This window comes from Erpetoichthys calabaricus, chromosome 18 (assembly GCF_900747795.2).
Source record: "Erpetoichthys calabaricus chromosome 18, fErpCal1.3, whole genome shotgun sequence".
Classification (NCBI taxonomy): domain Eukaryota; kingdom Metazoa; phylum Chordata; class Cladistia; order Polypteriformes; family Polypteridae; genus Erpetoichthys; species Erpetoichthys calabaricus.
The window spans coordinates 73,918,471-73,940,234 of record NC_041411.2 but is presented as its reverse complement, the minus strand read 5'-3'; the positions used below and the strand labels follow the sequence as shown (position 1 = coordinate 73,940,234).

Here is a 21,764-nt window from a genome sequence, read left to right as displayed (position 1 = left end):
TTCACAAAATATAGTACACCAGTAACGGCGTACTGCACGATAACGTGCAGTGAATCCACTTGACTTGAGCATTCATAGTATTCATCCTCTTTCTCTGTACGTTTAGCATTTGTTTGCTCAGAGGTTGATGCGCTTGCTGCTTCCTGAGCAGCTCTTCTTTACTCCACCCTAGCGGCCCGCTGCTTCTCTTCTTTCGTCGGCATCTTTTCGCGTTAAAACTGATTAAGTTAGTTTTTGTGTTGCAATTACTTAGTACGTTTTCTTTAATTTTTCACTTAATCTGGCACTTAAGTCTTCAATCTGCCTCAAGAATGATTAGTGAAGGTGGTAGGGAATGAGAACGGCGCCCGTACGCATGCGCCGCACGGCCGCCCTGCTGCGCACTGCAGAGAGTTGATACTACAATAAAATAAAATAAAAAGAGTAATAAAATCATCGCCCCGAAAGCGGATAGTAGACGTCACGTGGTATATGTGTACCAAATTTCAAGTCAATAGGTGAAACGGTTTGCGAGCTACAGGTGATTTAAAATCCTGGACAGACAAATGAACAGCCACAGCAGCGTATTATAGAAGAAGATGGTTCCCTGTGTGAAAGAAAACATTGACATTTGTGTTAAATTCATTCTTAACAAGACTGATTATGATTATATATATTGTTTGCTTCGCTCGCCTACCCCTGGACGGGTGCTACGCGCTTTGTGGTTCTGCCGCTCACGTATGAGGATGTGGATGTACAATTTAAACAGATTGCTATTTTCAGGAGAATTGTTACATACAGTCTGCATAATAGAACTATTTTACATTACAGCAAGTCATTAACCATGGTAAAAAATAGTAAAACGTAATAATTCGTTGCGTTATACGATTTCGTTCTGTTTGGATTTGAAATTAACACGCAAATACTTTTTAAACTTACACTTTTACTGTAAAACTTTAGTAAACACAATATTTTTTAATTAAATTTTCGTCAATATCGCACTGAATTTTGATTCTGTGTTTGGACTTACATTGTGACAACGCAACGTATAACTGCCCGTGAGTTAATTTCGTTTCTTTATCTCTAATAAATAAACCGACTTTTTCAAATGTTTGTGTCTATGATTTGTTAATTGTCTTTGCAAAAGCTATTCTAATGGGAAACTGTTAACGTTTTAATACCAATGGCATATCAAGATCTCCTTTGGTGTCTGTTATCCATGGGAGATTACTACATTAGGATACATCCTTCTTTCAACAGTAATTCGGGTATTGGAAGACTGGACGGTGTTAACAGTTGTAGATATTCTTCGGGATATTGTAAGCTGATGTTTTCATCTTCCGCACCAACACCACCAACTGTTTCAGCAGAGTCTATTGATACGCATTTAACAAATTTACTGTGTTACCAATCGTCAATTTTCGTGTTAATTCGTTTGACATCATCGTTTCTCGGCGCTAGGATTGGCCGTGTACTCATTTCTTCTGTTGATAACCCTTTGTGATCAAATTATTCAATAAGATTTGAACGTAATACATCTTCTTTTATTGGGAAATGAAAGTGAGGAAAACGTAAAAATTTATAAGAGCTAAGAGAGCAGGAACTGTGTCTGTCAAAAGCATTCACGTGAATGAGAGGTGAGAGGGCTGATTGAATATGTTTGAGAGGAGGGCGGGACTTGAAAAAATCTCATGGCCAAAGTCTCGTCTCAGGATATCTTTTTATAATAGAGAGATATGATATATTATGATCCCCAACATGATCCCCCATATATATATATATATATATATATATATATATATATATATATAAAATGGGGGATGGGGCTCCCCTGGGAAGTACAGATCATGCTGAAGCAATTTCCTCCATTAAGTTCTGATCGTGTCGAAGTTTGAAGATTAGTTTTGTGAAGTCTACAAAATGGACGTTCTTCCACAACTGAAATAGAGACTGTCCTTATGAAGAGAGGAAAGCTAACATTTAATAATGTGACTAAAAATCTCAAACTGTTGATACCACACTGTTTTCATTGATAATGAGGCAGAAATACAGAAAAATGAAAAACCATATGATATGAAATAATAAATAAAATAACTAAAGGGAATATTGCAACAACAATATTACATGAACAAGCAAAGTAAACCTTAAAAGAGATTGGGAAGGAAAAATCCACAATATCAACATATCATTTACACATCACCATAACAAAACTATATAAATGAGAAGGAAAAGTCCCATCCACACACATGCGCGTCTGAGGACCACCTTCCAGGCTTATCCATGATAAGCAATACCACCCCAGGACAAGAGGAGGAGCTGTCACTAACAGTATTATTCCTTTCTGCTCCCACAGAACCTAGAAGACACCCAGTGAGGGCAAATGACTCCGCCCCTTCTGATCGGAGGACTGTAAATTCAAGGCGCTCCCGGAAGGTGCCATCTCATTTGGAGGGGAGCTCAGCCCAGACCTGACCTGCTGATTAAAAGGCATTACAGCCTTGTATTTTTGCTTGTTTGTTTGTTTTACGCCATTGAGCGCCACTTCTGTTGCATTTGATTCCTTTATTAAAAGAGGTGACCTGGCTGGTGCCTCAACGTTTATTTTGGATTCCATGTCATACCTCGCATGGCCACACCATAAAGAAGATCGATCAAGTATTTTTGAACAAGTTGCAAACCTGAAGAGGCCACAGAGAAGCCAAGGATCACAGACAGAAATCAAAGAGCAGGCCACAGCCCGGGCTGCATCACAGGTGGCAGACATACAGCCATATGAAAACGTTTGGGAACCCCTCTTAATTCTTTGGATTTTTGTTTCTCATTGGCTGAGCTTTCAAAGTAGCAACTTCCTTTTATTATATGACATGCCTTATGGACACAGTAGTATTTCAGCAGTGACATTAAGTTTATTGGATTAACAGAAAATATGCAATACGCATCATAACAAAATTAGACAGGTGCATAAATGTGGGCACCCCAACAGAGATATGACATCAATACTTAGTTGAGCCTCCTTTTGCTAATCTAACAGCCTCTAGACGCTGTCCTCCTATAGCCTCTGATGAGTGTCTGGATTCTGGATGGAGGTATTGTTGACCATTCTTCATACAAAATCTCTCCAGTTAAGTTCAATTTGATGGCTGCCGAGCATGGACAGCCTGCTTCAAATCATCCCATAGATTTTCGATGATATTCAAGTCAGGGGACTGTGACGGCCATTCCAGAACATTGTACTTCTCCCTCTGCATGAACGCCTTTGTAGATTTCCAAATGTGTTTTGGGTCATTGTCTTGTTGGAATATCCAACCCAAACTTCAACTTTGTGACTGATGCTTGAACATTATCCTGAAGAATTTGTTGATATTGGGTTGAATTCATCCGACCCTTGACTTTAACAAGGGCCCCAGTCCCTGAACTAGCCACACAGCCCCACAGCATGATGGAACCTCCACCAAATTTGACAGGAGGTAGCAGGTGTTTTTCTTGGAATGCGGTGTTCTTCTTCCACCATGCAAAGTGCTTTTTGTTATGACCAAATAACTCCATTTTTGTCTCATCAGTCCAAAACACTTTGTTCCAAAATGAATCTGGCTTGTCTAAATGAGCATTGGCATACAACAGGAGACTGTTTGTGGCGTGAGTGCACAAAGGGCTTCTTTCTTATCACCCTGCCATACAGATGAATTGTAGAACGATGTACAGATACATCATCTGCAGCGAGATGTTCTTGCAGGTCTTTGGAGGTGATCTGTGGGTTGTCTGTCACCATTCTCACAATCCTGCTCATATGCCGCTCCTGTATTTTTCTTGGCCTGCCAGACCTGCTGGGTTTAACAGCAACTGTGCCTGTGGCCTTCCATTTCCTGATTCCATTCCTTACAGTTGAAACTGACAGTTTAAACCTCTGAAATAGCTTTGTGTAGCCTTCCCCTAAACCAGGAGACTGAACAATCTTTGTTTTCAGATCTTTGGAGAGTTGCTTTGAGGGTCCCATGCTGTCACTCTTCAGAGGAGAGTCAAAGGGAAGCACAACTTGTAATTGACCACCTTAAATCCCTTTATATCTCATGATGGACACACCCGTCTATGAAGGCTTAACAAGCTCATCCAACCAATTTGGTGTTGTAAGTAATCAGCATTGAGCAGTGACAGGCATTCAAATCAGCAAAATGACAAGGGGACACACATTTGTGCACAGCCAGTTTTTCACATTTGATTTTATTTCATACAACTAAATACTGCGTCACTAAAATCTTTGTTAGGAAAACACCGCAGTACTCAAATGTTCCTAGGAAATGAAAGACATACCACTGTTATCTTTACTGTTTAAAGGAGAGTCAATTATTATGCAGACGGAGAGGGGTTCCCAAAATTTTCATATGACTGTATTTCAGGGGGGAAAAAAGCACCTTCTTCACTGCCAAGAAATAAAGAAAGGTGGCCAATCTGAACACATTCACTAATGTACAGAGTGAAATGATTAGACGAGTCATTTAAGAAAGCATAAAAAAGAATGAAAGTAATTAAGATGCTCCATAACAATTATTATTATAATAACAAAGGCTCAACAAAAAGCATTTATCTGATATGGGATGAAACACAGCGACATTCAGACAAATAAACAAACACCTAAATACATTTTTTTTCACATGTTTGTTCCGGGTTTTTTGAAACGAGAGGCACAGGGAAACACCTGTGCCACCAGAGCCCTGCTGGGACAATGAGCTGAGTGACAACTGTTTCCCGATTTTGTTTTTCATAATCCAGTTTGATTATTCCTTTGGCACATCGCGTGAGAAGAAAGTGTGGGCCTTTGTTAGTGGGTGGTGGGACACCAATTGCATTCTGGTGTAGAACTCTGACCAAGTGGTGGTTGAGTGGTGTTACCGCATTATTCTTTTGCTTGGTTTGGCTTCTTTTCTTATTTAACGTGTTGCCATATTAAAATTGTGTTCTAAAGCAAAGTATATTTTATAAATTTAAAAAAATGACTAGCCTGATTTTGTGTTTTGTGCTTGAGCTAATTGGTCCCAAAGTTACGCGCAGAGCAACATTCAGGTGTGTTCGGCAACTAAGTTAACACATATGAAAGTTTTAACATTTCACATTTTTTATTTCGTTCATCCAAGAGCCTGTTAGTATATTTTTGGTAAATTTAATAGTTTTTAACAATAAGTCAAATTCAAAAATAATAATAACAATAATAGAATGCAATTCCATGTGTTAGTAGACTCCATTAAATACGCCTTTGTTATATGGGCTGGAGACGGTGGCACTGACCGGAAAGCAGGACACAGAGCTGGAGATTTGCATTGGGTGTGACTAAAGATTAGAAACGAGGACAATAGATAGATAGATAGATAGATAGATAGATAGATAGATAGATAGATAGATAGATAGATAGATAGATAGATAGATAGATAGATAGATAGATAGATAGATAGATAGATAGATAGATAGATAGATAGATAGATAGATAGATAGATAGATAGATAGATAGATAGATAGATAGATAGATAGATAGATAGATAGATAGATAGATAGATAGATAGATAGATAGATAGATAGATAGATAGATAGATAGATAGATAGATAGATAGATAGATAGATAGATAGATAGATAGATAGATAGATAGATAGATACTTTATTAATCCCAAGGGGAAATTCACATACTCCAGCAGCAGCATACTGATAAAGAAAATATTAAAGAGTGATAATAATGCAGGTATACAGACAGACAATAACTTTGAATAATGTTAATGTTTACCCCCCCCAGGTGGAATTGAAGAGTCGCATAGTGTGGGGGAGGAACGATCTCCTCAGTCTGTCAGTGGAGCAGGACGGTGACAGCAGTGTCTCGCTGAAGCTGCTCCTCTGTCTGGAGATGATCCTGTTTAGTGGATGCAGTGGATTCTCCATGATTGATAGGAGTCTGCTCAGTGCCCGTTGCTCCGCCACGGATGTCAAACTGTCCAGCTCCGTGCCTACAATAGAGCCTGCCTTCCTCACCAGTTTGTCCAGGCGTGAGGTGTCCCTCTTCTTAATGCTGCCTCCCCAGCACACCACCGCGTAGAAGAGGGCGCTCGCCACAACCGTCTGATAGAACATCTGCAGCATCTTATTGCAGATGTTGAAGGACGGCAGTCTTCTAAGGAAGTATAACCGGCTCTGTCCTCTCTTGCACAGAGCATCAGTATTGACAGTCCAGTCCAATTTATCATTCAGCTGCACTCACAGGTATTTATAGGTCTGCACCCTCTGCTCACAGTCACCTCTGATGATCACGGGGTCCATGAGGGGCCTGGGCCTCCTAAAATCCACCACCAGCTCCTTGGTTTTGCTGGTGTTCAGGTGTAAGTGGTTTGAGTCGCACCATTTAACAAAGTCCTTGATTAGGTTCCTATACTCCTCCTCCTGCCCACTCCTGATGCACCCCACGATAGCAGTGTCTCAGTGAACTTTTGCACGTGGCAGGATTTCCAGTTGTATTGGAAGTCTGATGTATATAGGCTGAACAGGACTGGAGAAAGTACAGTCCCCTGTGGCGCTCCTGTGTTGCTGACCACAATGTCAGACCTGCAGTTCCCAAGACACACATACTGAGGTCTGTCTTTAAGATAGTCCACGATCCATGCTATCAGGTATGAATCTACTCCCATCTCTGTCAGCTTGACACTAAGGAGAAGAGGTTGGATGGTGTTGAAGGCGCTAGAGAAGTCTAGAAACATAATTCTTACAGCACCACTGCCTCTGTCCAAGTGGAAGAGGGATCGGTGTAGCATATAGATGATGGCATCCTCCACTCCCACCTTCTGCTGGTATGCGAACTGCAGAGGGTTGAGGGCGTGGCAGATCTGTGGCCTCAGGTGGTGAAGCAGCAGCCGCTCCATGGTCTTCATCACATGTGACGTCAGAGCGACAGGCTGGAAGTCATTCAGCTCACCTGGACGGGATACCTTTGGGACTGGGGTGATGCAAGATGTTTTCCAAAGCCTCAGGACTCTCCCCTGTTCCAAGCTCAGGTTGAAGATGCGCTGTTGAGGACTCCCCAGCTCCAACGCACAGGATGCTCATTAAAGGGTCAGCTCAGGTTGGACGTTTGGAAGACAAAGTCAGAGAGGCGAGATTGCGTTGGTTTGAACATGTGCAGAGGAGAGATGCTGAGTATAATGAGAGAAGGGTGCTAAGGATAGAGCTGCCAGGCAAGAGGACAAGAGGAAGGCCTAGGAGAAGGTTTATGGATGTGGCGAGAGAGGACATGCAGGTGATGGGTGTAACAGAGCAAGGTGCAGAGGACAGAAAGAAATGGAAGAAGATGATCTGCTGTGGCAACCCCTAACGAGAACAGCCAAAAGAAGAAGTAGACTGCATTAAATACAAGCTTTAACAGCATTTTATAATGGAGTTAAAAACGGAGCACAAAGAAGCTTGTGGTGGATCAATGGCTTTCATACTCTGCAAACTGCAATTCAAGTAAAGAAGGAATCTTCTTCATTTCAGATTAAAGAAAAGGCAAACAGAAGTGGGCGCCTGAGGACTAGGAAGACGATCCGAATACAACACGCCTGGCACGGCAACTTTAAAAGTGCATGGTAAACGCCATATTCTTGGATTTGGGTCTCAGAGCCTCGATTTTCCTTGTGGATTTATTGGGATTTCTATGGCGACTTGCTAAGAAACTGGAGAAGGAAAGAAGATAACAATCTGAGGGTTGAAATGTTTAACGTAGTGCATTTTGTGGTGTCTTCATGATTGTTGTTGTGATGTCCTTATTATATTTCAGTATTGTTAATTGCTCAGTATAACGGCCCCATTTATCTCGGATCAGTCTTGAGTTTCATTTTTTGTTTCCCGACATGAGCTAGTTTTATGTAAGTAATACCCCTATGGGATGAGAGGGGACGCTGGTGCTAATCATGTCTTCTCCATTGCCCTCCACAGTACCCAGAAAGGCAACTGACCCATCAACTTCCCGTTGCGGGCCCAAAATATTCTGAGCTGGCTGGAAGGAGCCTTCATTCTGCTAACCGAGCAACCCACAAACCGCAGCTCCGTAGCCCGACAGAGACAGAGAGAGAAAAGCTTTATTACTGTGAGCCCAGCCAGAGCCTACCATAGTTAAGTTGTTTATGGTAACTGCGCCATTGAGTGGCCTTTTTGTTTTGCCAGGGGACGGCCGGGTTAGCGCCCCAACCATTCTCATTCCTCGCAGAACCACACAAGAAAGAAGGAATCTAAATATGGATAACTGGCACGTGGCATCAAACCTTGGTCTACGAATCAAAAATGTACCCTTTGATGAACGAGTCATCGTAATCAAGCACTTCTTACACCAGTAAGCAAATACAAGAAATAAAGGGACCTCGTTAGAAAGGCAAACCAGCTGGCTTAGGCTAGGAAACAAAGAAGACACTCACGCATGAAATGAGGAGGATTGGTTCACAGATTCACGTTACACTAACCTTTGGCGTCACATTGTCTTTGTCGTTAGATGTTCATTTTGTTCTTTACAGGATAAGCAGTGGCTCACATGGAGGGACTCTCTATATATTCATTGCACTTGTTGAATATAAATTGAAGGTCTTGGGGGACACCTGCAAAAAAATAAAAAAAGGAAAGGTGAAATGAAGGAAAAGAAAGAAAAAATAAAACTACCTTCTAAGGTTCTGACTGCTTACATACTTGGCATGAAAATGTGCAACCACCTTCTTCTGAATGAATTTGCAGGTTCTAACTGATAGCTATAAACTGGTGACACATTACTGACTATGCAGAAATGCCCCCAAGGATAAACGGTCAACCCCCCAGTGGCCCTAAATCAAATTAAGTAGATTATCAAAATGAAACACATAAAAATGGAATACTGGTACCACCTCTAAATATATTAAATCCAAAGTCTGTCTGTCTGTCCGCTTTTCACAGAGAGAACTGTTTAACGGATCGTTTTTTTCTCTATAATTTGCTTGAACATGCGACTTCTCTCAAGTATTATTGTTCGGTTGTGGCACCAAGTTAATCACACAAATCCATGAGACAGGGTGGGCCGAAAGGAGGGGGAGGTGGGACCTCAGGAGTAGGGAGCCGGGCAGGGTCATCCTCACTCAAGTGCCAGCTTCTGTTCGAGTCTACCTCTTGTCACGTGTTGGAGTGCACCTCGTCCCCACTTAGCTAGCGATACCTGTTTGTTCAGCAGACATTATCATCTAGAGATTGTTAAAGAGGAACGTTTGACGTTTTTGAGAGACAGATCAGAGCTACGTGTGTTTTAGAGGGTAGCTGCTCGTTGGCTGTGATATCACGGCCACGCGCTTTTCTCCCCACGCGGCTGACGCTCTCCCCATCAGAGCTGAACACGATCAGGGACAGTGGCAACATTTGACGTTTGAGCGTACCGACCTTCCGCCTGACCAGAGATACCTTGCCAACTTCTTACATGTTTGGCAAAGAGATCACAGCTACATTCTCGCCCCTGATAGAAAAACCAAAAGTATTGTATATCAAAGAGACCCTCAGATATGAAAGCTATCAATATAAATTCTTCCCAATACAAATTATTACTTTTTTTATTGATTTTTAAAGTTTGTCCTATTTCACTACCGTGGAGTCACGGGGGACAGCTAGTACAGAGTATATTTGACTGAAGGGTGGCATGATAGTGAACTGCTAGTGCCCCTGCCTCACAGGAGACTGGGGTTTGTGTCCCGGGTACTCCCTGGAGTTTGCAGGTTCTCCTTGTGTCCTCATGAGTTTCATCCCCACCCCACAGTCCAAAGACAAGCTGGTTAGGTGAACTGGCGATACTAAATCACCAGGCTCCATTTCTGCTGTTAACGTCCACTCTAAAGCCAAGTGACTCGCTTCGTCCGCCAGCCTCACATTGCTACATATTATCAGCTAATTTAATATCCTGTACAGATGCTAATCATAATAATTTTGCATTTTTTCATAAAATGACACAAAACAACCTCGTCATTTACATGGCATCAGGTCACTTCTACTCTAGTTTGCATTTTTGATTGTAGTGTTCTCTTTCTTTTTCTTTCTTTCTTTTGCTTTAATATAGATCTGCTGTGTCCAAAGTGGGTAAGCTCTGGTTAGCACTGCTGCTTCATAGCTCCTGGGGGTCCTGGGCTAAAATCACCAGTCAAGTAGAGTGGAGTGGAGTGGAGTCTGAGTGGAGTTTGCAGACTCTCCCCATATTGTCCTAATTTTTTCTCTCGGACTTTGCTCCCATATCCCACAGACATCCAGATTAGGTTAACTGGTGTGAGAGACGGCCGACAGCTAATTCCGACCGGGACATCCCAGGATGGGAAGAATGGAGAAGGGCAGCCTTCCCAGGACACTACCTCCCCCAGGACACTAGGTGGCAGCACCCCTGGACGGTGACGGTAACTGTACCCCGGATTCCCGCAGGGCATCATGGGACGTGGAGCCCATTTTCTCAGCCCTGTTGTGTGCCGTGGGTGCTGCCAGAGGGTGCTAATAAAGGACCTGGGGACTCCTACTTTTCTTACAATCCGGAAGTACTTCGGAGTCACGAGGACGGAAGCCCACAGTACTTCCGGGATGCTTGAGGAGGATGATGTGGCGTTTGACCCGAAAGAAGAGAAGAAACATTTTCGGGTCATGGAATATATAAAGGACTGTTGGAGACCCAGCAAGCTGAGTTGGAGTTGGGAGGTTGGGTGACGAAGCTGCTGGGAGTGGAGGATTATTGTTATTGTATTAGTATTAATTATTGTTATTGGAGAATTGTGGAGTGTGTGGTGCTTTGTGCACTTTATTGAAGAAAAATATTGAAATTCTCCTTAGTGCTTTTATACGTGTGTCCTGGACGTCTGTCTGTTGGGTTTCCCGGGGCAACAGCGCCCTTGTCGTCCACACTGGTAATTCTAAAATTTCCCCAGTATATGTGACTGAACCCGGCCATGAACAGCCTGATGGTGCTGCACTAGGCAGGTGTTGGAGACCCTAAAATGCTTAAGCAGCTTAAAAATTGGATGGATGGAAGTTCATAGACTAACCACATTGTTGGGCTGACCAGCACTTCCCAAGAGTTCTGCCTTCCCTGTCATTGGCAGCATTTTAACATGAACAGAGCAGAGACTCGCCAGAGACTGCTGTGTTTGGTCAAGATCAGGGAAAAACAGCTCCAGTGCCTTCCATGGAGTGGACACTATGTTTGGTAAATCAGGGGGCATGTGTTCCAGATACTGAGGGGCACCGTTTACGTAACTCGAGCATTGAGATGCCTTATGGAGATCTGCCCCTCATACTGAACGTGCGGTATGGACACTGAGGGGGGCCGTTTATGTAACTCAAGTAATGTGACACTGAGGCAGATATGCCCCTTAATCCTCGAAATACAATAATACTGAATGCATATTATGTACACCGAGGTGTGCCATTTTGGTAAATCTGGACACTGAGGGGCGCGGTTTACATAACTGAAACGTTGTGATGCAGCATGGAGATCTGCCCATCATACTAAACATGCGGTATGGACAACCGAGGTGTGCCATTTTGGTAAATCTGGACACTGAGGGGCACCGTTTATATTAGTCAAGCATTGTGACACCTTATGGGGATCTGTCCCTCATACTGAACATACGGTATGGACACCAAGGGGTGCTGTTTTGGTAAATCTGGACACTGAGGGGTGCAGTTTATGTAACTGAAGCGTTGTGATACCATATGGAGATCTGCCCATCATACTGAACGTGCAGTATGGACACCGAGGGGTGCCATTTTGGTAAAGCAAGGGCCGCATGTTCTGGACACTGAGGGGTCCCGTTTATGAAACTCAAGTAGTGTGACACTGAGGCGTATCTGCACCTTAATCCTCGAAATATAACGATACTAAATGCACACTATGGACACCGTGGTGTGCCATTTTGGTAAATCTGGACACTGAGGGGCACGGTTTACGTAACTCGAGCATTGTGATGCCTTATGGAGATCTGTCCATCATACTGAACGTGCAGTATGGACACTGAGGGGGGCCATTTATGTAACTCAAGTAATGTGACACTGAGGCAGATATGCCCCTTAATCCTCAAAATACAATAATATTGAATGCACATTATGTACACCGAGGTGTGCTATTTTGGTAAATCTGGACACTGAGGGGTGCAGTTTATGTAACTGAAGCGTTGTGATACCATATGGAGATCTGCCCATCATACTGAACGTGCAGTATGGACACCGAGGGGTGCCATTTTGGTAAAGCAAGGGCCACATGTTCTGGACACCGAAGGGTCACTTTTATGTAACTCAAGTAGTGTGACACTGAGGCAGATATGCCCCTTAATCCTCAAAATACAATAATATTGAATGCACATTATGTACACCGAGGTGTGCTATTTTGGTAAATCTGGACACTGAGGGGTGCAGTTTATGTAACTGAAGCGTTGTGATACCATATGGAGATCTGCCCATCATACTGAACGTGCAGTATGGATACCGAGGGGTGCCATTTTGGTAAAGCAAGGGCCACATGTTCTGGACACCGAAGGGTCACGTTTATGTAACTCAAGTAGTGTGACACTGAGGCGGATCTGCCCCTTAATCCTCAAAATATAACGATACTGAATGCACACTATGGACACCGAGGTGTGCCATTTTGGTAAATCTGGACACTGAGGAGCACGGTTTACGTAACTCAAGCAGCATTCTTCAGATACCGAGGGGGATTCGCCCTTTAGTACTCCAAATCTAATAATACTGAATTTGTAGTATGGACACTGAGGGCCACCGCTTTAATAATTCAAGTGTTGTGTGCTCTGGACACTGAAGGGAAACCGCCTAGGGCTCCATATGGGCTTGAGTCAGCATCGACAGTATAAAGGACTACAGGAAAATGGATAACGTGAACAACGGCTGAAAAGAAGGCTCAGACTCTAAGCCAAAGACCGAAACAGTAAAACGTGATCACAAGGATCGGGACTGACAAGCGATGTTAATAAAGCTCGACACTTGGACTTGTTCTAAGCCTTCTTTAGCTAACGGGCAGATGCTGCTGCTGCAGATTCTTAACTAACAGAGTTAACAGTAGGCCGATCACAGCTTGATTTCAAACACTTTGAACAAGACCAGCAAAAGAATGTCGCTTAATTAGGGGCACCGCCCTGTATAAATCGTCAATTTAGACTTTTCAAGACACACTTGTATTTATTACAACTGGCTATCCTTGGGACGTTCACTTTAGAAGATCTGGACGTCCGTGTCATGTTTAGGACTCACACAATCGTTAAGGTGTTTTTAAGTTTGTTAGCACAATCCGGTAATCCCAAAAACGGCAGACTTACAACAATGCTGCCTGTGTATACGGACTCTAATCTGCTTGAATACGATTAAGGCAGGCAGGAAGGCAAGTAAATGTGAGACTCGTGAGCCAAGCACCATCTGTTTGAACTCCATAAGCACATTCACGGGACCAACTTTGGAAAAGAAAAAGCCGAGCCGGTGCACAGCAATTCAACGTGGGCCGCTTCAGCTGTTGGATTTTTCCAATGCTTGCCCTATTCCTCAGACCATACGGCTAACCCCACTTACCACATTCTACTGTAATTCACAATACTTGTACGATACTAGTCCTTGATGCCAGGAGATCACAAAGGGCTAATATGGATTTGAAATTAAAAAATGAAAAATAAAAAGGTGACAGAAAATAGATAGATAGATAGATAGATAGATAGATAGATAGATAGATAGATAGATAGATAGATAGATAGATAGATAGATAGATAGATAGATAGATACTTTATTAATCCCAAGGGAAAATTCACAAAATAAGTAGAAGACATGTGGGCATTCTGATTAACGTGATCTGCGTCTGCACATGTTACAGCTTCAGCCTGCAAAATTGAAACTAAATATTTTCAGTGTTAGCTGGGCATCTCTTCCCAAAATATCTGGATAATAGCAGGTATATAGTGCACCATGTGGTTATCCACTGCATTCCTGCACAATGCTAGGGCGGCCATATTCATCCTGGAATTTGAGTACATTGGAATGTGGACTACAATACTGAACTGAAAATGACAAAGAGAATGAGAAAGAAGAAAGGCAAAGAGAGAGAAACAAATGAGAAAGCAGAGTTACTGATTTGCAGCTACATTTTCCATGTTGTGTGGCCTGTAGAGGGCGTCACTGAGCCCCAAACCACAGACACAACTGCACACAGACAGTCCGGGATTCAAAGAAGTGTTTTATTAACATAACATGACCTCTTTACGGGTCTTCTTCTCCTTCTCTTTCTCCTCCCATGCAAGTGCTGTCCTCCTCTGCTGTCTCCAACTCCCTGGGTGACGTTTTAGGTTCCCTTTTTAAGACCAACCTGGAAATAGTTCCGGTGCCAAATCACTGCCTTTAGGAAGCATCCCATAACAGCAGATTCACCTCCCAACCGAACCCCCTGGCAGCCTCCACATAACCTAAGAGGGTAGCTCTATAGAACCACAATTCCCATGCTGCCCTGTGAGCATCCACACGGGGGCTCCCCAAGAGGAATGCTGCCACCTAGTGTTAGAGGCAATCATCCACAGTCTGGCATTTCTCCCATTCCTTGCTGCCGAGCTGCCAGTCGTAGCATACCCTCTGTGCCAGTGACCCTCCATGCCAGTGTTTTGGCCATTTCTCTTCATCACCATTATGTAAAGTGTTTTATAAATAAAGTTGACTTGACTTGACATTCATTATACTAGACTCCCATCCAGGTAAGGGAATGGCGCCCATCCCATTCAGGATGCCAGTCCACCCATGACAGTAGCTACAGTGCATGAATGAAGCAACAGTGCACTAGATGAGCCTGAGCAAGTCACTTCATCTGCAAATACGAAAACGGTGGTCAAGGCGTACAAGTTTCCAAAAATGAATAAACATAACGTGACTATGGGCTTATGGATTAACCACCTATTCCGGTAAGTTATACCTTTTCTCTATTTGGGACAGATATTACTTTTAAGCTGGCACTGGTATTGGCATACAGGCTTCCCAAGAATTATAGAAGAGAAGGATTGGCTGGCATCCCGGCTGGGATGGATGGTTCCCTATCTGGCAGGGATGCCTTGATAATGGAGGGCGTGGAAGGAGATGGCCACCTGGGGCCACGTGCTCCCCCAGTACAACAGGTTGCAGAAGCTCTCTGGTGGGTCTCCCATATACAGTACACAACCGCAAGGGGTTCATGGGAATTGGAGTTCCTATGGGCAGCCCTGCTCGCTCTTGTTGGGAGCCACCAGGGGGAGGTTTCTTCATTTTAGGGAGGCTCTATATGACCCCGGGAGTGATTCCTGGATGCAATGTGGTAGCACCAGAAGTACTCCCATGTCACTCTTCCTCACATGGTGGGAAAGAGGACAAAGCTCACTGAGGAGGAGTAAAGGGAGTGAAGAAAATAAAAAGAGAAGCAATTATTGTATGTGATGAAGAAGCCTGTATTAGAAAGGTATTTGTACAATAAATTTTTTGTTTGCTCTTGGGACCTACTTGTGTTTGTATTGTTGTGTCTGGGGTTTGTGGTGATGTTACGCCCTTCCAGTTCGGTGTAAACTGGGCGACAGTCAACTCAGCGAAAAGTCAACTCGGCAAAAAGACAACTCGGCGAAAAGACAACTCGGCGAAAAGACAACTCGGCGAAAAGACAACTCAGCGAAAGACAATTCAGTGAAGAAACAACTTGGTGAAATACAACTCGGCGACATCCTTTAGGTTCAAAGAGATTTTTTAATTATATTTAAATGACAACGTGATTTAAAATGTTGAAAATAAATGTATATAATTGACGAACAAACTTTATTCTGCAGATGGAACAAACTCTATTTGACATTATCTTCAGAAGCTCTCTGGTGGATCTCCCATATATACAACCGCAAGGGGTTCACGGGAATTGGAGTCCCTATCAGCAGCCCTTCTTGCTCTCGTTGGGAGCCACCAGGGGGAGGCTAATCCTAAATTGCTAATCCTTTAAATAAATTGTATTGATTGTAATTGTATGACAACGATATTAAGAATACAGAATCTTTACTCTTAATGTACTGGGACTCTCATAAAGCAGGTGATTCTGTGGAGTTTCCAGCGCCCTACGTTGTCATTTAAATATCATTAAAAAAATCTCTTTGAACCTAACTATTACCTAACTGGTAAAGGATGTCGCTGAGTTGTATTTCGCCAAGTTGTTTCTTCACCGAATTGTCTTTCGCCGAGTTGTCCTTTTGCTGAGTTGTCTCTCACCCAGTTGCCACCGAACCAGAGGGCATACCAGCACCACAAACTCTTTGAACCTAACTATTACCCAGAGGCGTAGCTAGGGTTTTCAGCGCCCGGGGACAACTGAAGATTTTGCACCTCCTCCTGTTTGCCAAAATGCAATGGGGAACATCAATTCGGCGCCCCCTGGATGCTGCGGCCAGGGACAGATGTCCCCCCTTGCCCCCCCCAGCTACGCCACTGCTATTACCTAACTGGTAAAGGATGTCGTTGAGTTGTCTTTCACCGAGTTGTCCCTGAACGACGCCCTCCAATGGTCACAACTTAAGAAGTTTGCCAGGCTGTGTACATGTGATACGAATGACCCTACAAACCTTAAACGTGCCCAACAAGTGTCTGTTCCCTGCTTGCTTTCAGAAACACGTGAACTTAAACCTAAATTCATATTAAAAGAATGCTCATCACTTCCAGATCTTTCCTAACAAAGAAAAACAAAACGAGTGATTAATGAGCTGATTATGTAACACTGACATGTGAAAATGATGTGCCAGCAGGGCCCGTCTGCATCATCTTTATCTCGAAATTAATTGTGCGTACTGTCCAGTCTCTGCGGCCAGCGCGGATGCCTTTGAGATTATCTTCTTCTTCTTCTTTGTACTTCTCTTACATACAATAATTCCGTTTCTTTTCTAGGGTTGATCTGGCACAGTCAAAGTAAGTCTGACCTTAACTCTTTCAGAGCGGAGGTCGACTTTTGTCAAAAGGAGGTGGTTGACGGTGATAATCAACTTTAAATGGTGACAAGACCTACCATTTTGTTTTAGTTGGACTAGAAGGAAAGTTAGCTTCATTGGTTTGACCAAGATTTCCTGCGCTCACATGAGTAGCAAGAAGCAAACAATGGCAAAAATGGAATTGACATCTGGCAAGAGAGCAAAGCAAATGCGCAAAGCAAACTACTCTGTGGGTGACGTTTTGCTTATTATCTCCGAGTTGGACTATGACTTGTCGGACTCCGATTTTGATACAAGTGATCGTAAACGAACGTTAGGTACTGGTCCCCAGCTGATCATGTAGCTGAAGTTTGCCCGTGAGGACTGCCACTTACAATTATAAGAGGTAGAAACCAGATTGCACTGCGACCGTGACTGCTGCCCACAGTCGTGCGAAGGCAGCCTGACAGCAACAGACATTTATGTTGATTTCTGTGTGAAACCACTGCTTGGCGTGCTTTTCAGAAAACTCAAAGACAACAAACTGCCATGACTGCTCTTTATTATTTATCAGTGATTATTCACTTTACTTTCAATTCGCTTTCTTCTCCTGAGGGTTGTGGTTGGCACCATGCAAAGCTGAGTTGGTCATACCACTTTATCTTTAGTAAGGTTGTTCAGTTGCTTTCAGGGAATTTCTAAATTTTCTCAGGTTAGTCACGAAATGCAATCCAGTCACCCATACGGGGGACATCCTTACTACACGTCCAAACCTCCTCATAACTCTGAGGCCCTTCCACTTTCTCATGGGCCCGGCAGCCCTGCACAGCAACCTCCTTCTTTGAAAACACTTCACCCAATGAAAAAAATAAATAAATAAAAACTTCTAAAAGTTTATGACCCATAATCAAATGTCTAAAATGAAGCTTATTTTTTTTTTTAAATCGTTTTCACTTTACCGACACAATAACCTTACACAGGGAACATCTGGATCATACGTCGTTCCAGGGCTCTTCCTGGCCTGGTAATTTACACACAGACCACTGCGCGCATGTCAGCGTCACAATCTGTGACGATTACCAGACCAGCTAAACTGTTCTTTTGTACCAGCCGGCTACTTCTCAGAAGCACTCTATTCAAATTTTGACTATCAGTTGTGATTCAGCTTTCACATGTCTTCCACTGACTCACCATTACTACAGCAGAACGAAATCCGGCTTTGAACTTTTACACCGTGCCAAACAGCAGCCGCCAGCTTTAAAATGAACAACAATAAACCAAATGAATGACTGGCGAGACCGAAGAGAAACGTCCAATTAGGGCAAAGTGCATTTCCTATTCTGACAGAAATGACAGGGACCCTGCTGACGGGGTGACACTTCTCCCCAGGGCACATTACACTACTGTACCTGTGCAATGGAGGGCGCCATAAAAAAGAGATGCAATGTTTCAGAGCCCAAAGGAAAAACACGAAATACAATGGAACTGCTAAAAATGAGCTGGAAGAGCGCTTTATAGAAATGCGTCTCACATTCTGGATAAAAAAAAAAAAAGATTCAGTGTCCTGCCAAAAAAAGCAACTCTGTAAGGAGTTTCAATGAATATCAATAACACAATTCTGTAAATCTGGCATACAGCTGTCAGTTCTGAATAGAAGTCATAATGGCCACAAGTTCTAATAGCTACCAATCCTTTCCATAAACTAAAAAGAACTAAGCTTGTGCTTTTATTTACGAATATCCAAAGCTTGAACATCAGGGAAAGCAGGTTACCATCTTTTATAGAAGCTACATGACGAATAGACAAACAGACAGGAAAGGCACTATATACAGTAGACAGATAAACTGGAAAGGCACTGTATGCAGTAGATAACGGACAGACAGAAAGGAAAAGCACAATACGCAATAGAAAGATAGACAGACAGACAGAAAAGGCAGTATATGCAGAAGACAGACAGATAAGAAAGGCACTATATACAGTAGACAGATAAACAGGAAAAGCACTATATGCAGCAGACAGGTAGACAGACGGACAGGAAAGGCATTGTATGCAGAAGACAGACAGACATGAAAGCCACCATGTACAGTACATAGAGAGACAGACGGAATATATGCAATAGATAAACAGACAGACAGACAGACAGACAGACAGACAGACAGACAGACAGACAGACAGACAGACAGACAGACAGACAGACAGACAGGAAAGGCACTATGAGCTGCAGATGGATAGTTATATAAATCCTTACACTGGCTCCCGGTTAAGTTTAGGGCAGATTTCAAAATCCTTCTTTTAACATATAAAGCATTAAATGGTCGAGGTCCGGCTTACTTGTCTGAACTTATCATGACTTACAAACCAGAGCGCACATTAAGATCTCAAGATGCCGGTCTGCTTGTGATTCTAAGGACTAATAAAATAACAGTGGGAGGTCGAGCTTTTACTTACAGGGCTCCTAAACTGTGGAGTGGTCTGCCTGCTACTATAAGAGATGCACCTTTGGTCTCAGCTTTTAAATCCCGGCTGAAGACTCACCACTTCAGTTTAGCACACCCTGACTAGAGCTGCTGATTAACTGTACAGACTGCATCTCTGTTGTTAGACATTAGCACTAAAACAGAAGTAACATGAGAGTTAGAATTGGATACTAACCCTCACCTGTTCTGTTTATCTTCTCGGTACTCAAATGTGGCACTTGGTGCCATGGCCCACCTCCCAAGTTGTTTTGCCTACCTAAGGTAAAGTCATCATTGATGGAGGATCGCAGGAATCATGGGAAAGAGGGGTCCTTTCATCGGATTGGCTGGCCCAGCGCTGTTTCAGCCATGGAATGGCCAAATGGGGGAGGCAGCTTGAAGGATGAAGTCTCCAGGACTCTAAATATATCCAAATCTTCTTATGTTATATCATCTACTATTAAATTCTGCTCCGTACTTCTAAAATTTTTATTTTTATACTGTATTGAGGATTTGTTCTGTTCTGTGTATTGTATTGTATTGTATTGACCCCCTTCTTTTGACACCCACTGCACGCCCAACCTACCTGGAAAGGAGTCTCTCTTTGAACTGCCCTTCCTGAGGTTTCTTCCATTTTTCCTTACTAGTTTTTTTTTGGGAGTTTTTCCTTGTCTTCTTAGAGAGTCAAGGCTGGGGGGCTGTCAAGAGGCAGGGCCTGTTAAAGCCCATTGCGGCACTTCTTGTGTGATTTTGAGCTATACAAAAATAAATTGTATTGTATTGTATTATATAAATTTGAAAGGCACTATATAAGAGAGTGGCATCTAAGAACAATTGACATGGGGTGGATTTGCAATAAATAAAATGCAGAGCAGATGGGCAAATGTAAAAGACACGATATGAAAGCCATGGACAGACAGACAGACAGACAGATAAATAGGGTACTCTCTCTCTCTCTCTCTCTCTCTCTCTCTCTCTCTCTCTCTCTCTCTAGGGGGGAACTGAGCATTTTACAGAAGCTCTTAATTTTATATTATGACAAAACAGCAACACTCCTTCTGAATACAAAGCAGAACAACTAAACAAGATCCATCCATCCATTTTCCAACCCGCTGAATCCTAACACAGGGTCACGGGGGTCTGCTGGAGCCAATCCCAGCCAACACAGGGCACAAGGCAGGGACCAATCCCGGGCAGGGTGCCAACCCACCGCAGGACAACTAAACAAGATACAAAATGGAAATGCTAAAGATAAAAAAAAAACAACAGTCCCAGTCTCAGTGAGGCGTTAAACACCCGTATTGCCATTGGTATACAGAAGTCCCCATAGCATTTCTTGACAAACTTCTGGTAATTTGTTGGCTGACAGTCCTCTTATTTTAATGTGTCAAAGAGAGGATGTGCTGCATTGTTCATAAAGGCCATCAGTTTTGTCTTCTTTCTCTCCTCCTCTATCACCTTGAGCGTGTCGAGAGTGCGTCCCATTACTGAGAGGTTAGGAGCGCGCACTGCATTGCCGCACCCACCACACGACAAACCAACTCAGGATCCAGATTAGGACCCGAGTGCAGCCATGCGACGGGTGACACCTCAGCACCACACTAGTTCAGATGGAGTGGAACAGTGTGAGGCTTTTTATGGTGGCTGGAGTGCCAATTCTGCCACCAACCCCCAAGTTTTTCCCTGCAGGTTGGAGGGCCTACTTGCAGAGCTGGATTCAGATTAACGTCATACCCAGGATGGAGCAATGGCAGGTTAAGGGCCTTGCTCAAGGGCCCAACAGATTGCCAGTGCAAATCCCTAACCTCAGAGCCACCACTCAGCCTGTTGATTCGGTGGGCTTCGCCTGAAGTGATGTTACAGGCCCAGCACACCACGATGGCCATCACATCTAAAGGGTGTCACTACCCACATTAAAGGAATGCGTGTATTCATCTCTTACTTGGTGTCTAATGTTTGATATTTGTTTATATTTTAACGTTATAATTGCCATCTGTACTTTTATTTCTGTTGTAGTCCTTTGAATATTTGTGAAGTGCTTTGAGCCTGGGCAAGGCGCCATATAAATAGAACGTATGATTATTGCTTGCTAGCTTCGCTTTGGTTAAACAGCATCTGTCAGATGATCCTCTCTTTGTGGCGCGTGTGTCACATCTTGTTTTCTAGGCACATTACAAGCATTCTTTTATTTCTTCTTGCCCACCCGCTCTTTCACATGGTTTCGGACAATGACTCTTGTTGAGAATATGCCTTTGGGCAAAGACTTTTCCTTCAAAAACTTTTAATTTTGTTTGTTGTGCAAAGCTTCTAAGAACTACAGCAAAATGTGCTGTTTCATTCCCCCTTGTTTTTAGCCCTTAGCATTAAAACGAAAAGCCATAGGTGTACCGTCCACCTTTACCC

At 43.2% G+C, this 21,764-nt stretch overlaps 1 protein-coding gene across 1 annotated transcript in view; it reads right to left on the bottom strand.

The window, feature by feature from the left end:
* The window catches only part of LOC114668990 (FERM domain-containing protein 4B-like), a 154,774-nt gene that overhangs the window by 110,510 nt on the left and 22,500 nt on the right, over nt 1-21,764 (bottom strand). The window contains exon 2 of the mRNA XM_028825056.2: nt 8,443-8,574. The gene's annotated coding sequence lies outside the window, so the exon portion shown is untranslated. The remainder of the gene's footprint in view (nt 1-8,442; nt 8,575-21,764) is intronic.